The sequence below is a fragment of the Centruroides vittatus genome, unplaced genomic scaffold (assembly GCF_030686945.1).
Source record: "Centruroides vittatus isolate TY-2023 unplaced genomic scaffold, ASM3068694v2 scaffold_1015, whole genome shotgun sequence".
Classification (NCBI taxonomy): Eukaryota; Metazoa; Arthropoda; class Arachnida; order Scorpiones; family Buthidae; genus Centruroides; species Centruroides vittatus.
In genome coordinates, this window is record NW_027122666.1 from 5,006,921 (window position 1) to 5,025,626 (window position 18,706).

Sequence of the window (18,706 nt, forward strand, 5' to 3'; positions counted from 1 at the left end):
TTTTCTGCAAAATTAGTAGCCTATACTTTCTATCAGAACATAAAAAGAGTATAACCAAAATTTAATATGGATTGGACAAAAATAGCAGAAATTATAGGGAATTCACACACACACACACACACAGGCGATGTCTAGACTGTTTCCGGTCAAGTTTGACGGGAACTAAGGAGTTAGGGCGGTTTCACACTATGACGGACTGGACCGACCGGTCCGACTCAAGTCGTGTTGCCATGGCAACATCAGTCGACCGACCGACTGGTCGTTCCAGTCGTAAGTTAAATACAGTAGAGCACGATTATCCGACCCCGATCAACCGTCACATCAGTTAACCGACCGCATTCTAGTCGGCAAATTCAAATGTCCGCTAGTGATGTGGCGCTACAATATTTGGCTATGTCTTGGCTACTTTAATATTATTTTTGTTAAATTTTTGCGTGTTTTAGCTGGCAACACTGGCTCGACCATGAAAGGGAGGCCAGTATTTAAACCAGGGCCGTGTTCAGTAACGCAGAATTCTTGCTAAGTCTACTTATGCTGCGATGTTGAACTCGTTTCTAACTACTGCTTGATTCCTCCCACCATTAGCTTCCTTTATCTATTCTTAGCTCCGTCCACTAAGCCACTCAGAATTCTAACTTAGGTGTTCTGCGTTACTGAACACGGCCCAGGCTTGATTTTCTATTTTTGCTTTATTTTTGTATTTATTTTGTGTAAAATAGATAAATAATTTTTAACGATACAATAGCGACGATCATTATTTTAAAAAAATTTGTTAGGCTTAACATTGATGAAAATCCAACGCGAAATAGGTTAATAGCGATATACTAATACAGTCAAACCTGTTTTTGTGCGGTGGATAGGGACCGCATAAAAGAAAATGCATAAAAAAAATCGCGCGAAACTTTACGAGTGGCTATAAACAATAGTTTTCGCAACACATTTAAAAAATATATTTTTTTATGCGGTGAATAGGGCATAAAAAAAGTCTCATGTAGAAAATAACTCGAAACCGTACAAAATAACTAGGAATTGCTTTTTTAACTCCTTGGGCCTTTTTCTGCAACACCTAATGGGGAAAAAATCCTCTAAGAATTTTAATTTTTATATTAATTAATTATTTCCACTTAAATACGAATCTAACATTAAAAAGTTAAAAATAATCGTTAAATAATGATTTTATTTGATAAATATAGCTGCAGGAAGTGTTATTTTATTTAACAAGACGTGAAATTTCACACCTGCAGTCTAAAGCTGGAGGGGAGCTAACTTACCGCATCTGTTCAAATATAACATAATATTTTTGGTTTTTATGCTATTAAAATAAGAGGGGACCGAAATAAACGTATGAGAAAAAAATTTTACTGAATAAAAAATGAAAAAACCTGCTGATGTCATAGAAAACAACCAATAGAGTTTTTAAAAATTTTACAGGAGTCAATTATGTTCCAATTTGAAAATTTTCATATACCGCACAAAAAAAATCGCACAAAACAAGTCGCACAAATAAAAATCGCACAGAAAAAGACCGCACAAAAACAGGTTTGACTGTATACTAATTACATGGGATATACTAATATACTATACTAATAATGTATTTTTTCATACTTTTCGGTTATCCGTTTTTTCAGTTATCCGACCAACCCCAGTCTCCAATTCAGTCGGATAATCGATGCTCTACTGTATTTGTAGTCGGATCGGACCAGTCGGTGAGCTAGCCAATGAGAGCTTCGAAACTACAACCAATCAGACTTTGAATATATGAAAACTATCGAATCAAACATAACTTGACATTATACATATTTCTAATTTATTTAAATTTTCCCTTGTACCTTATTTCTTTCATAACTGCTTAAATTTTATATGGAAACATATATGACTTTAATATATATATTAAAAAACATTATCGACGTAATGAGAAAAGATGGTCAGCGGCGGCCTTAATGATTGCGAGACCCCGGCGGCAGATCTTTGTGAGGCTTTTGTCCTTTGTGCAAAGTATGTGAATTGAAAACAAATATTTCTGATGATTGACGAGAAATGCAAAAGTTATAAATAAATAAATTTAGAGTGTTAAAATATTATATTAGAAGATTTATAAAAGTTAACAGTCATAAAGACGACAAATTAGTAATGATGATAAACTAAGGTACAGCTCAGTGCACTGTCACTGTACATAAATGCCTTAAAAGATATACGCAGGGATTTAAAAATGATGTTTGCGGCTTATAACTAATAGCTAAGGATAAAATAAAAAGGATAAAATTTAATTAAAATAATAAGGATAAAATTTAAATATCAACTTTTTTCTACTCGAGTTGTTGCGCGAGGCCCCTGCAAGAGCGAGGCCCCGGGCGATTGCCCTGCTCGCCACTCCCTAAGGCCGCCACTGAAAATGGTATTATTTAGACTTTTCGTAAGAATTTATAAACGAAGTAAGATCATATCCGCAAAGTTTAACCAGGTAGATTACAAAAATATTTTGAAAATTAGAAAAACTTAAAACGATTTCTAACACCTGTTCTGATTGGCCCTTGCGAGTCGGCCACCGACATATGATCGTACTCAATGTCAGCTTTGCCAGATTTGGCTACTTTGCGCCAAATTGGGCTACTTATTTTTCAGTTTGTCGTTAAAAAAAGCATTTGGCGCACTGGCTACTTTTTGGGCTACAAAAATTTCACTTGGCTACATTTTGGGCTGGTTACACAAATTATTTCATTCTTTGTTTTGAGCCTAGAACGGTAATACTTGTGTGCTGTCTACTCGTTTTGCTTTTATACATAGTATAATTTATATAAGTTTTATAATTTATTTATTATTGGTATTAAAATAGGTAAATGGACAAAATATTCTCGGTCCTTTCGGAAAGAATGGCTTCAAGATAAAAATCTTAAAGGTAAGCGTGGAAATTTTCCCCGCTTAAGTTGCATTTTTAAATATTTTGGCAAATGGCGTAATTTTAAAAATAAGCCAGGACGATTAAATACAATTAAAGGAAAAAAATATATTTCTCCTACAGACAATACATATAAAATGTGTCTTTTATCTAGACGTCCCCTCTCACGCAGTTGAGGGATAAGACAATTCCACGGCGGAGTCGACCCCCCTGAGGCCTCTCGTCCGCCTCACAATGTATAATAGTCCAATAATTCCCTCTAGCGGTTGCAGCACAATTAAAAAATAATTTACAATTTTTAAAAATAAGCCAGGACGATTAAATACAATTAAAGGAAAAAAATATATTTCTCCACGGGTCGACTCTACCGTGGAATTGTCTTATCCCTCAACTGCGTGAGAGGGGACGTCTAGATAAAAGACACATTTTATATGTATTGTCTGTAGGAGAAATATATTTTTTTCCTTTAATTGGCATAATTTTAAATTTACTTCATTCAATTTAAACTTTAAAAAAAGATAGCTCCAGTAAGTATTCAGTCATGCTTGATAGAAGTTTTAGTTTATAATATATTATATTTTCTTTAAAAAGTAAGTTAAATTCCAGTTAAATGATATCCTAGAAAGAAAGAAATAACAAAAAAAAAAAAAAAAAAAATGCATCTATTAACAAAAATGACTAATGGCAAATGCTATGCTATACGGAATGGTATCAAACATGGTTACTAGGGCCTAATTTTTATAAATTTGAATTGTTTTTGATAAAATTAGTAACAAATAACTTTACACTAATTGTAACTGTTTGCCAATGCCAGCTTCTTGTAAATGTCTTATATATATAATAAAATAGTGATTTCTTTACAAGAAGCTATTTAAATTGACTGGTATGGTCTCATTAACAGACAAGTACTAAAATAAAACTGAGGTAATTAAAATATAGTAAAGAAAACACAGAAAGTTTCCTCATCTCTGAAATTACATGCATATTTACATATAATGATATATAGACGTTCGAAATATGAACCATTAGCGAGGTTGAGGACGAAGTTTTAAACGCGAAAACGTGTACGTCCGACGTTCAGCACCGCTTTCCTGTAAGCTTAGAAGTTTGACAAGGGTGTTTCGGAACAGAATGGGGTTGCAACTTTTACGTGCACTCCTTCACATTCGATTTTATTTATTTTCCAGAAACATACGTGTAAGTGAATGCAAATTACCTGATGAATTAATAAAAAGTATTACTAGTTCTATGTATGATTAAGGTGTATTATAAATTATAACAATAAATATACAGGTTAAATTTTTATAACCTGCATATTTATCGTTATAATTTATAGTTTGAGAGTTCTCTGTAGTTGGGTATTGTACTGTACTGTACATGGGTGTACACTCTACAGTGATACTTTGGTTTTCGTCGATAATCCGTCCGAAAACAATTGGCAATATCCGAAACCGACGATAACCGAAGTCAACGAAAACCGAGGCACTACTGTATATTACACCCGAGTAGGATTTCGCTTTTCTCAACCTTCATGCCATTGAACCATTGGCACTCTCCATATCAGATGTAAATTAATACCTCTGATAAAGCCTAAAAATCCTAAGACATTTTAGTTATTAAAATTTTCAAAAACAATGAATTAAGAATTGTTCTGATTATTATTTCACAATGATAGTACTGGGATCTGCGTCATCGAATCGTTCGTCTTATTTATTATTATTTTTTTATTCGAGCTTGAGCTCGAGTTCGGAGAGTTTTCTCAATTTAAGGTAATTTTCCGCAGTTGAAATTGATTCGATTGTTTTAGTTAGGGTGCCTAATATTGATAGTGAACGTGCAGCTCCCAGAAATGTTTTAGCTGTTGTTACGAGCATTAATCCATCAGGTCTCTCTATCAGTTTGGAAACAAGGAAAGTCTTCTCGAGCGACTTTATGCTAGTAATGAATTTACAATTTCTACAGTAACTTTATTAACATTCAGAACGCACCCTCAACTTTATTAACACTTCGCTCAGCATCCATGTTAACATCTGGAAGTAAGCAAGGATTTATAATGTGTCACTGTAAAAGATACTGTATTGATAAAAATGCAAATGTCGCTCAAAGAACATGAAATGCATGAATAATTAAATGTTGTTGTAAAGTAACAGAGTTAAATTTCCGTATATGGTAAATAATTTTGTTACCAATAAGTTGATTGAAGATAAATAAATCATAATGAAAAAGAAAGTTTTATTTTCTTATCATCTCGTTATTAGTTAACATATAGAACGTGTGGTGGCTTTTAACCGTAATAAATCCGTCGCTCAATGGTTTTTAACTTTAGCAGCTGATTTTTATTTTGTCGTGTATAGTATATCAAGTACTTACAAGTAGAATTTTTAGCAAAGCAAAAACAACAAATGTGTATTTTTCTCCATATATGTTATTTATTTGAAATTTTTTTAAGTATGTAAATTAAATTTCTAGGAAAACTTGTAGAACTAATGTTGTTCGGCATTAAAAATTATAAATAAAAATGCTTCGAGCCTAGAATCCATATTTAAAAGTTACAAACCACTGTGCGTCGTATGATCCTGTATCGTGGTTGCATTAGCTAACGTTCAGAATGCGTTATGGCTTTTCTTAATCACCACAACGCGTAGTGGTCAAATATCATTAAAGCCACGACACAAATTTCGCTTCTTGGCCGTTTTGAGTTAGCCACAACGCGTTGTAACTTTTTTTTTTCTCTCAATGAGCGATTTCGGTCTTTGAGCCTAACATATATATTACATATTATTTAAATACAGTCGACTCCGCATAAGTCGACACCCTGAGGGGAAGTGGAGATGTGTCGAGTTATCCGATGTGACGACTAAAGCGAAGTTGGAAAAAAAACCACAAAACTACAATTAGGAAAATACAGTAGTACGTTAAACAGTAGTATAGGCTTACAATACATTGTGTCCTCCATTTACAATTACTCTGTAAATGAAAAACTGAAAAATTCGTTGTGTTGTTTGTTTTGAGCACTTAACTGTCTCGATTTTCTTTTTCAACGATCATGAACGCCTCAAAAACATCGTCTTCGCAATTGCCAATTGTTGGCAAGTAACGTCTAAGGATTCTTAATGCCTCTGGCGTGAGAAATGCAAAATTGGATTCTGGTGTGACGTTGATGTGGATTGTATATTTTCTTTTTGTTTATCTGTTATTATTTTATACATAAAAATACATAAAATGTTAAAGCATTTTTATTAATAAGTATATATATATATATTAATAATATTATTAAATATATTAATGAATAAATCGACTCCCCCTACTGAAAAAAATGAGTTCGCACCACACATGTGGAGTGAATTCATTTTTTCAGGAGAGGGTGACGACTTATCGGAGTGTGGGACAGCAAAAGTATGTCGACTTATACGGTGGTGACGAGTTTAACGGTGTCGAGTAAACCGGAGTTTTTTAGCATTAATGCCTGTGTAAGTCGGCCGGGACCACAGAAAGCTGATTACTTAACCGATGGTGTCGAGTTATCCGGGTGTCGACTTATGCGGACTCGACTGTATATACTTATAAATAATATATAAATTTATAATTTATCAAATTTCTATTTATTAAAATATATATAGTGAACACGTAACATACAAAATTCATACAAGATAAATTCATATAGGCCTATTGCAAGAATGCTATTATTCCTCAACAATCAAATGAACAAAACGTTGAAACAAAAGTAATGAACATGAAGTACTAAAATTTAAAATTATCACATCGAAAAATCACTGATAAGATCATAATCATCAGAATCTTCCTCACTAGAATGTTTTTGTATGGTTGAAACAGATGATGGTTTCCAAGTGTAACATTTTATCGTTGTTGCTTTTAAGTAGCTCCTTTGTTAATAGCGCTTCACACGAATCGGTAAGAACTCGATTTTGTAGTTTAGTTTTTATTAAATTTAATTGCAAAAAAATACGTTTAACTGCTGCGCTTGAATGAGGAAGCAATAAAAACATCTATTTACTGCCAAAATAAAGTAAAAAAATATAGAAATATAGAATAAATATGAATGTTTTAAAAGGAAAGGTATTAGGATTTCATGATTGGTACTAGGAAAATAGTATTGGGTATCTTGGTACTGGGACAAGTAAAAAGGTACTAGATTAGTACAAAAGTACTAGGTAAAATAACACCTAGTACAAAAGTAGCCCAAAAGTAGCCAACTGCTTAAGCAGTTGGCTACTTTTGGGCTACTTTTTAAAAATTATTTGGCTACAAGGGCAAAAAGCATCTGGCAACGCTGCTCAATGTGAATGCTTTTACTACTAGTCGGTCTGATTATAGGATCGGTCGGATCGGACCGGTCGGTCGAGTCGGTCATAGTGTGAAACAGCTCTTAATGGTTTGGCCTTTTGTCCCAGTCAGGTCGGTCGGTGCCCCCTTATTAATATGTTACCGAAACATGGGAAAAATGGCGAAATATATTTATTCCACCCGTTTCCCCTAGCGAAGTCATGATCGCGGTCTTCAAGAGTTTGTCAGTTGCTCTTCTTCTTTTAGATGCGGCTTTGTTTTCTCTTAGGCATTTTCTTTAACAACAATACAGTATACCACGCTACTAAATTAAAAAATTGCTTTGCAAAAAAATGGTATGAAGTAGCGCCATCTGGACTTCGACTTTGGATAATGTAATAATAAACTTAATAACATTAATAAATAATATAAGAATATTACCATTAATATTAAAAACTAATAATAACAGCATAACAATAAAAATAAAAATAATCATAAATAACACAAGGCAAGGTCTGTATAAGAAGATCAGGACACGCTCCCGTGATTCTATGCGGCAGCGGCCATGTTGGGGCATATCGATAGAGATCACCACACGTGGTTCCTGCGTGAGTCGATTATTACGTATATACATACTGAAAACGTTAAACAATGGGTTATTCTGTGACACCTAATTATAAAAGTAAGCTTACCGACCTTCGATTGTTTAGATTTCCTGCAGATAAGCAGAGGAAAGCGAAATGGGTGCAGAACTGCAGACGGGATAAGTGGCAGACAACTGAACATTCTAAACTATGTGAGGATAGTGTATATTATGTATTTTTCTATAGGTACTGTCTTTGAGGTGTATACGTGAGCTCACATTAAATTATTTGTTGTTCAGCTTCATTTCGAAAAATCTCAATTTGAACTGTTAATCTCAACTTTTCTGTCAGTGAGATTACATATTTTTGCCAGAGATATGAACAGTACTTTGAATGTAAAAAAACTGTATGGAAGCAAAAGCTCATTTATGCTTACTCCTGCTGACTTCCGAAAATGGTGTTTTATTATATTTGTATCTTGTGTGTTTACAGAGAAAGAAGTTATATCTCAGATAAGCTCTGTTAAAAATATCATCAAATTTTTCCTTTATGAGGATCTATAAGAACTTCATATATTCTTCGTGTTTTATTAAAAAGAACTTCAGCATCTTTTTTCTTGATGGCATCATTATGTTTATCCGGATGATAAAGTTTGCTGAGACGACGATAAGCATTTGAAATTTCTTCTGAAGTAGACCGTCTTCATATTCATAATTTTCAAAAAGTCCCGTAGCATACACAGGCAAGAGAGAGAGAAGAGAGGCGATTACAGCAAAGAACAAATCCCAAAGAAACTGTGTCTGTTGGTATTGATGCTACGGGACTTTTTGAAAATTATGAATATGAAGACGGTCTACATCATCAAATTGTGTTTAATATTATCCTTTTTGATTAGATTTTATGTAATTAGGAAAATATGACGTTTAAGCTTTTGTAAAGCCAAAAATGTTCATTAATTAAACGTTAGTCCAGTATTTATTTTTTAATGCATTAATATTGTATTGGTAAATGCTTTAAAATAAAATTTTGGATAACTTATGTTATTGCATTACTTTACCAAGTGCTTATATACGTAATTGCATCAGTTTTAGCACCTATATTATTAGTTTCATTCACGACAGCGAGTGATTGTTTCTTTTAAACTATTTGATCGAAGAGTTACATAAAATTGGGGCTGCATGATCATCCGAAATTATTATTATAATTTTGACTGGAAATCACTGGATTTATGCAATTTTAGTTTAATTAATGTCGTATAAAACTGACTGCTCGTACAAGTTTGCTTAAAACATGCGACTCAAAATACCCCAAAATGGCGGCTCAAGAAGTAGGTCACGCGTAGGTCATCTTCTTATACAGACCTTGACACAAGGTATTATGAAGTAGCGCCATCTGTAGAGAAGGAAATACAACAAAAGACGTCACAAACAAATAAACAAACAAACTTTTGTTATTATATTATTAAAATATAAAGTTAAATAATATAATAAGCAATTAAAGTTTATTGCTATTTTTGTCGAAGTTTATCTGTCTAATTTACTTCTAACAATTAATTTTTGTATATAATAGGCTGTAAATTACATCACTGTAACCTTAAACATTTTTGAAAAGATTAACGCTTATTTTAAATACCATTTTTCTTTTTACATAAAATATTATAAAAACCATAAGAATCGACAATACTGTTTGCTTCAAAATGTTTTCAAATGCATTGTTTTGTTAATTGTTCTAATTTATTTTATAAGTTAAAAGAAGAAACAACTGCACTAAAACAAGGCCTTCTGTTCATATTCATAGATTCGGTCAGGCCCCACAATATGAGACGATCACATGATGTGGATGGAACCCGACATATCTGAAACAGACTAAAAAATATAACATGAAAATTTTCAGGGACTGCTTGCCCGGCTTCTGTTTTATCCACTCGTCTACTGATAGAAAAGCAAAAACAATATATTAATTTTTAATATAATACAAAAATAAGGATGACATAATTGTGATACTAAACTGTGATACTAAAAGCGAAAACTTGCAAAGTCTGTGGAAAGAATATGCAAAACTGATAATTACAGAAGCAAGTAAGCAGTACTGGGTGGACATATGTATGTCCTTGCAGAAAAATGAAATTATTCAAAGAGAACGAAAGCTATTCTAATCAAATGACATGTGGTTACTTATATAGTAAATTGATTACAAAATATCATTTTTAAAATGTTTGCTTTCAGACAGTCAAATTCTGTAGGAGTTCATAAAAATGGTCAAAAACATGGCGTCCGATCGCTGCCTTTCAGAGAGTCAATGAAAATTCCTTTCATTGACTCTCTGAAAGGCAGTCAATAGATTCAGGTTTTCTATTGGAGACACAAACTTTTACTTATATTTAGTTACCTCCATATTAAAAACTCAGAAGAGTGAAATCGGGACTATAGGGAGACCATTCGAAACTGCCTCCAGTCTTTTTTTCAGTTTCCAAAGCTACTAAATCTGAAAATGTTTGTGAACTTTTATGTCACGAACAGACTAATATATAATAAACTGAACTGCTTTAATATACGTGGTACGATCCAAAAGTTCGGGGAATGCAGTAATCTACGACAACAAAAGCATGTATTTGAAGTTACAGCGTATGAAATGGATTCTATCAAACCACCTCTACGTGTTCAGGTTAATTTCACCCATGTCATGTGATTAAACCGCGAGCGCTGCTGCTTTTTCCGGAGATAGTTACCTTTGTTTTGCGACGTAATCAAAGTGGAGTTTTAAGAACAACCTCCAACATTTCGACTTCACCGTGACCTTTCACCGTAGAATCACCGTACACCTTTCTTAGCAATTTTAAAATCTCTGTAGGTGTTTTACCTAAACGCTGACAAAATTTAATGTTGGAGGTTGTTCTTGAAACTCCACTTTGATTACGTCGCAGGACAAAGGTAACTATCTCCGGAAAAAAACAGCAGCGCTTGCGGTTTAATCACATGACATGGGTGAAATTAACCTGAACACGTAGAGGTGGTTTGATAGAATCCATTTCATACGCTGTAACTTCAAATACATGCTTTTGTTGTCGTAGATTACTGCATTCCCCGAACTTTTGGATCGTACCAAGTATAATAATTTAATATATATAGAAGGCCCGGGAAGGCCCCATCTTTTGTGTTTAAAACGCATGTCTGCTATAAAAAGTCTACCAGAACCTTCTTTTCAAAAGCTACTCTTATAAACAATTCGTGAATTTCGGTTTATATTCGGTCAGTCGGGGGTGATATATTATTTACATTCGCATCATAAATTGATAGTTATTTCAAGAAACACATATGTGATTAAGTTTTGCTACAGATTTCCACAGATCATAACATCGTTGCTGTATTCTGTCCTGTTCCGAAAAGTTACGTCTGTATAATCCTCAGCATAATGACTTCATGTTCTTTGTCTCATCATACAAAAACGACGAGAAAAGACATTCTGAGCGTTTTACTAAACGCTTGATGTCTAATTTATTGCAACTCAAACATTTATGCTAAACCTTCTCCAGGCCTATTTTTATGAAAGAAATAACATTATCATCTTCTTCAATGAAATTGACTGGAAAACCCAAAGCCAAGTAAAACAACCAAAATCTTTTTGAAATTCCTGAAAAATCAAAAACAAAAATTATCGTCACGAACGCTCTGGTACTTTATTTTTCTTTTTTGGCAATTTTTCAGAATTATTTTTATTAACTTTTAACAAAATCATCGGTCATTCTTTTGTGGGTGCCGGGAGGCGGCCGGTGTCTCGTTCCTCCTTTTTGTCGACTAACAGGTCCGTGAGACCTGCCCACGTCAAGATGGCGGTTCGGATGAGTTACGCGTTACGCGTTTTTATGCGAGTGGAGGAAGTGAATGGGGTCGACGGTAGAGCGGCGGATGATAACATTCGAATAAAAGACATAGCCAACGGATAATAACAACAACAAGAATTTATTTAAGCTAGCAGGATAATTACAAAAGGGGCGCGCGACGGTCGCCTCTTTCTGGATTCGCGGAGGGAGAGTTTACATAAATTCGGGTCATACCTCGTGATCCGGGTCGGTCCTCGTAGTCGACACGATTCCGTTGATTTCAGGCGGTTCCCCTCGATTTTGTCCGCACACGCACAGTCTAAAGAAAAACGTACCCGACCCCCCCTTTTCTCTGTCGTCGCCTTTTTATTCTCTCGGTCACAAGTTCCAGTTTCACCAACCCGCGTTTTTCGACTCTTGTTCCTCCTGATTCATATTTTCTTTTCCTTCGACTCATATTCCTTTTCCTTCTACACGCGCGGAAAAGGATGTATCATTACCGGCTTAATTCCGGTGGGTTCGAACTTTCACACTTTTTTATTTTTAATTATTTAAAATTAAAATGAATTAAAACTTTAAATGTTAAAGTATAATTTTATTACCTATTTAAAATCACTTGATTGTTAGATTATATATTTTCTAATTCTCGATTTTATCGTTATACAGTAATCTTCTTTCCGAATTTACTTATCAATTTAAGAATGATTTTTACTTAACAGCCATAATGTAAGGGAATAAAAAATTCCGTAACGCATGTATGTCACTGTAAGAGTGTAGGAAATAATTAAAATACTTTTCCTCTAATACACAGGAGAAGTGTTGATCATTAAACATTTATTTTAGTTTAAGAATTAAGTTCGATTCACACTGGAGCTAGATGACTAGTTTCTACGGGCAAGTTCTCAGCATGAAAGTTCTGTAATTTTTTATTCTGAATTTCAGAGATTTCTCGAATATTTTATTTTATATTTTTAAAGGTGAAAGAGAAATAATAAGCCGTGGCACCGTAGCTTAGTGGTTAAAGCGCCTGTCTTGTAAACAGGAGATCGCGAGTTCGAATCTCGTCGGTGCCTCGCTTAATGATTTTTAGGTTCTGTTTTGATCTAAAACAATATTATTCAATAATTTCGTAGATGTTTTAATTTATTTGAGAAGAAGTTTTTGAAGTTAGTACTATTTACGAAAATTTATAATAATCTTCTCTGTATATAAACGAGTTTAGTGATGCGTATTATAATCGAATCAGAGAATTTCGATTTACATTTTGCGTGTCATTCTGCATTAAACAAAGAATCGACGGTTGTATTCAATAGTTTCATGAAAATTCATGTTTTTATGGAAATAAATCTAATTTAATATTGTAAAATGTATTTATTGTAAAAAAGAAAAAAGAGATTTCAATTTTTTAAATTTGTAATAAATAGTTCTGCAGTATTTCTTTTGTAAGAAATTCTGTTGGGTTCTAAACTATTTTAAAAAATGGTTTTTCGCCCTATAATTTACGCATGCTTACATGATCAGATTTTCCGTTTATTTACGTCAATTACCTTCTCCAATTTAGTAATCGATAAAAAATATCTGTGAAATGTATTTAATTAAGGCCGGCTGCAGTGTACGAAATTTCAGCTTATCATTATAAAAAAATAAAAATAATAATCTAACGCTGTTCATTTCGAATATTTGCCGTTTTCTACTTTGAAAGAAAACAAAACACAATATAAGCCAATTCATTTTTTATAATAATCTCTGCAAATGGAAACGATAATTAAATACAGAAAGGCAAAGGACTCGAGTATGAGAGCATGCTCTTAAATGTGAAGAGACACAAGGTAAGGTTGCTCGAGTCGTACCATATAAGAAAAATCAAGTATAAATTGTAGGATCTATTAAATAAAAATAATTATTTGTTTTATTCAAAACTTTTGCGAACATTGTTGTTATTTATTATTATAAAGTTCGAAACATCTGTACCTTTTTATATGAAATTAACAAAACTAATTAAACTATAATCGGTACGACTAAGGAAACCAGTTTCCTAAGTGGTACCATCTACATCTTAAGTCGTACCTAAGAATAAAATTAAGAAATATAGGCTTTAGTTGTTTTTGTTTAAGTAATGTGTTCAAATATAAATATTTTTATAATGTCAACGACGCATATTCAGTTATTACAAACATTACAAACATATTTCTATGTTCTTTATCAACTCCAGCACCTATCATCATGCATCCATGTCTAACGTTTTAAGCACTGAATTACCATCTTCTACACAAATACTCGTATTACAAGATCAATCGTTTTTCCTTTTTTGGCTTTTTTCTTTTTAATTTCCATTTCAACTGATCATTTCTTTTTATTTTCTGCTCTTGCCATTGAGACTGCCTCTAAAATGCATAAACACAAGGAAGGACTATCTTTCATGAATTTATAGTATCATTTCTTCTCTGCAATTCTTTTCTCTGTGTTAAAACGATGTGATAATTTATATTTTTCGCAAATTGAAGTGCCGGTTTTTATAGATCAGTTACAGTAAACCCAAACAAACATGTTTCTAAAGAACATGTTTAACTAACTCTTTCTTCATATATTCAGTCAGATCTTTAGACCTTCCGAATTTGATTTTCTTATTTAATCCTCGAAGATGACGTCGTAGAATTGGTTTAGCGATTTTATATTGTCTATGTGCTTCATTAAACCCAATACCATTACTGCGTATTTTGCTTAACGCCTCGACCATATCTTATTGTTTCCGACTATTATAAATTCGTTTTGACATGTTTATGGTCTATAATAAAACAAAAACATCAAAATCAAAACAATATTATATGTTGTTGAATGCACTGTCTTACTTCTACCGACACTCGGCAGGTAAAAGTTAATAACAGGGAGAATAATTCCTTAAATCGTATCGGTATGATTGAGAATCTTATGTAGGTACGACTCAAATAAATATAAGAAAACACAGAATAAAGCTATTACGATTTCGTTTCGAATAAACAACTATTTACATACTACAGAATGAACACTTAAAAGAAAACATGAATTTATCAATAGTTTACTTGTTACAAAGCTACCAAATATATATAGATAATTTTAAGAAAAAAACAATAAATTTATTTGTTATGAAAATTTGTTACTACGCCATCGGTGACAGATACTAACTACGTTAACCAATACGGTTGACTGAAATGTACAGTACATACTGCCGCTAGAGCCACTGTAGCCGCGGTATTAAATTCAATATTTAAATGGCACGATTTAGGCAGTGGTACAACTTGAGCAACCTTACCCTACTCTTACAGGTGAAGCAAAATAGGCACTAAATTCCAGGAAATTCCTCAAAAAAAACTTTCAATAATAGTTTTAAAGAAATGTCATCCAATAGTTACTGTATTAATATATTTACATTTAATTTACATTGACACAACAATGCAGTGTTCATAAGCAAAACGCCTCTCATAGAAGAAACCACGAATATAAGATAATGGAATACTCATAAAGTCCAAGTAATATGATTATTACCGATACTTTGAAAGAAAACAATATTTCCGCGCATATAAGCGAAAAAACAAGCAATTCTTATATATAAAAGCATGATCTTATAAGCGAGATATATTCTACAAGCGAAGTTCGGAGATAATTTCTGTATGTATGGATGTTAGTGTGTGTGTGGTGTGTGAGACATGATTTTGTTCACCCTGTTTGAAGCTTAATAACTCCTGTGCTTTTTGTCAAAAATTTCTGAAATTCTGCAGGAATGTTTGTTTGTTAGAGGTATTGATGCTATTAAATTTTAGTGGTTAGAAGTCGAAAGGGTGGGGAGATAATCGGAGTCGTATGTATCTCCAATAGGGTCAGACTTTCATGACGAATTTAATAGTTATTGGCATTTACAATTTTTTATAAAACCCATCCGTGCCTTCAGAATTAAGCTTTTTGCCATTTTATAATACTCAAAAAGATAAAAATTGTTTAGTAAAATATTATAATAACAGATGGCACCACCAAATGTTGCCGGGGAACGTTGAGCAACTCGTTGCTGGATTTTTAAAACTGTTTTACATAATTTTGCAGAGGCGTAGCTTCAATAAAAAGGTCGTCTCTGCTATGAAAGACTTTTTTGTTGGTGATTGGACAAGACGAAAGAATGAAGACAACTGAGTTTCTTCCATATTTTAAAAAGTATAGAACATAGCAACAGTTTATTTAGAAAGGAAAATTTCTCTACACCTGAATTGAAGCTAACCTCTAGAAATGCTAAACTTAAAAATCGCTTTTAATTGTCACATAACGCAGCTAAAATCTGCGCAATAACTCTCAAAGAAGAAAGGAAATTTACTCTGAAAATAAGATCCTCGGACAAATATAAGGATCATCTATCTCATAGAAGCAGAAAAAAATGACGAACTGTAAGAAATATTTCTGAAACTCTTTGATCATTGGCAACACAAAAAGTCAAAGTTCAGGGGTCATACTATCATCATGAGTCACAGTAGACTGATAAAAGAGTTTTATCCCCAGAAAATAGACAAAACATGAACCCCAAGAAGATAAAGAAAATAATGGAAAGAAAGATGAAAATGATAGCTTTGAGGTGTGTGTGAGTTTATGAGTGGGAAGACACAAAGTAAAAGAATAAAGATGGAGAATATGGATGGAAATGAATAATGAATGCAAGAATAACTCTACACTTTCTATAAAAGCCAACTGATGATGATTAATAAAACTTTACAGCAATTTCTAATACATGCTATTACAAATTTTATACTAAATACATTTAATAAATTATATATAAAATTCTTATACAAATAACATTAATTCTATGTAACGTTCTAATATGCTAATACTTATTAATACTAATTGTATGCCATTTATGAAATTAATAATAATAGTTTCAACTAAATAATAATTCTTGGAATATGAGAATTCACGTTTAACACGTATTCTGTAGTTGGTAATTATATATTTCTATATTTAAATTAAGAACTTTATAAAAATCAATGCAGAAAATTACATCTGTAGAAAAACGTATTGATTCTTCTAAGAATAAAGAGGCGAAGAGTTTTAAATTTCTTAGTATTTTTAATTTATTTTAAATTAAAATGAATTTTTAAAAATTATCTCTATTTCTATAAGAATCCTAAGATTCTCCAATTACTTCGATTCTATTAAAATAATTATTTTAAGCAATTATCATTATCTTGTCTGGACTAATATATTGATAATATGTTATGATTGATGCTCTTCAAAACGATAAGAAGTTACTTTTATAAATTTTTCTGCAAAATTAGTGGATAATAATATAATTGACATATTTTTTTATATTTAAGAAACATACTAAAAATTTCAGAATGAAGATTTTTCTACTTAACAAAAAACTTTATTTTTTGATTATGTTCAAACATATTTTATAGTTTAAAGTCTTCATCTATCAATAAAGGTCATTTGTAGAAGGAGGCCATTTTCTTTAGAACGCTTCTTTTTTAAATGTGTACGAAATAACGTCCAAACAACGGCCATTTGTTATGTTTCCGTCAGTGGCCGTTTCTCACAGGTTTGACTGTATTACATTTACTCATAAAATATATATTTTATATATAAATATAATATAGTAATATATTTTTATTATCTTTAGTTATCGTACTGTATAAATTTCATCAAGTTAACTTTCCTCTAACGGAATTTGTATCGTTTGTCTGTCTACCATGTTTTATGTCTTGATCCTTATAACGTAATGGATAGTATTCATAAGTAATTCAAATTAGATATATATTTTATAGTGATTTTTAGTATTAAACATAATACTTGTAATGTTATTTTACAAGTAGAATATGAAATATTTTCTGGCATGTTCACAAAAAACAATTATTACTTCTGTTTAATAATTAATTAGAAATTTAAATGATAAATGCATTTCATCAACTAAAACAATTCTATTAAAATTACAGCATTTTTATTAAACAAAATATTAAGTTTTATGCTTGAAAACCTGTTCTTAATAAAATCTAACCTCTGAACGACGACCACTAACGAAAAACATTTTAAAAAATGGCCGTTCTTCGGAGGTGTCCGTTTTTGGAGGTTATTTCTGTATCATTTCAAACAGAAACATTCGTAAAAGAAAGGTTGCCGTATAGAAATGGCCGTTATTAGAAATTAGACTGGATATTTTAGAAATAAAAGACTATACAAGAATTAAAAGTAATTCCATTTAATTTTATCTCAACTAACGAATATTTTTCGTGTTACTTCCATTTTAACTTGTATATTATCGCAACAAAAATTTACTTGCATTTCATTTCTTTTTGTGTATATAAATGCAAAAAAGTTTAGAAAACTTTCGAATAATAATCCCATAAAGATAAATTGAATTTAAATTTAGTATATTATGTCATAAATTAATATATCAAATTTATTTTTATATACATTACAAAGAATTTATTCAAAAATAATGTTTTATTATAGAATCTAATTACAGCTTTATTTAGAATGTAAAGGCTATTATTTATGTTTGAACAGTGTCATAATTGAATTAATGAATAGATTAAGAAATTTTTTCCAAATTTTAAAATTTTTAAGAAAAATATTAATAAAATAATTTTATGTTTACATTCTTTTCAGATTTTATATAAATATTGATTAATTACTTTAATTTTTTATTTATTTTTTAACTCTTTTTACTGTTTGGGTCCTAAGAGGGCCTTTATTTTAGCATGCCCATTATGAATCCGGCACGTAGTGAGGAACTTCAACTATGTACAAGACTCATAATGCAATTTTCAATCATATTTTTAATTTATTTAATTTAAAGTATGTGCTCTCTCCACCTCAAATTAGTAGTGTTTTTACTCCTGTACATCATACTTTTCCTTTTAGCAATAGAGTCGTGCCGGTCTCTATTAACTGCTTTCATGGAAACATTTTTGGATTGAAATAACGTGACTTTCGGTTTGTTCGGTTGGTTTGTCTCTTGGTCCTAAGCTTTTCGTATGTACTCTTAACATTCATGTATCTAACTCCGTTCTCGAGATTAAGGTAGGACAGACAGACAGATGGACGGACGAGAGTGAGAATTTATAGGCCAACGATTTTTTCAAATTGCAGCCCAACAAAAAAAGAGTG

At 32.0% G+C, this 18,706-nt stretch overlaps 1 protein-coding gene and 1 non-coding gene across 2 annotated transcripts in view; both read left to right on the forward strand.

Annotated features, from left to right (window-relative positions):
• The window catches only part of LOC136986219 (nicotinamide N-methyltransferase-like), a 257,802-nt gene that overhangs the window by 193,343 nt on the left and 45,753 nt on the right, over positions 1-18,706 (forward strand). The window lies entirely within an intron of this gene.
• On the forward strand, positions 12,585-12,657 carry TRNAT-UGU (transfer RNA threonine (anticodon UGU)). The gene has a single exon. It is a non-coding gene; the product is annotated as a tRNA-Thr (tRNA).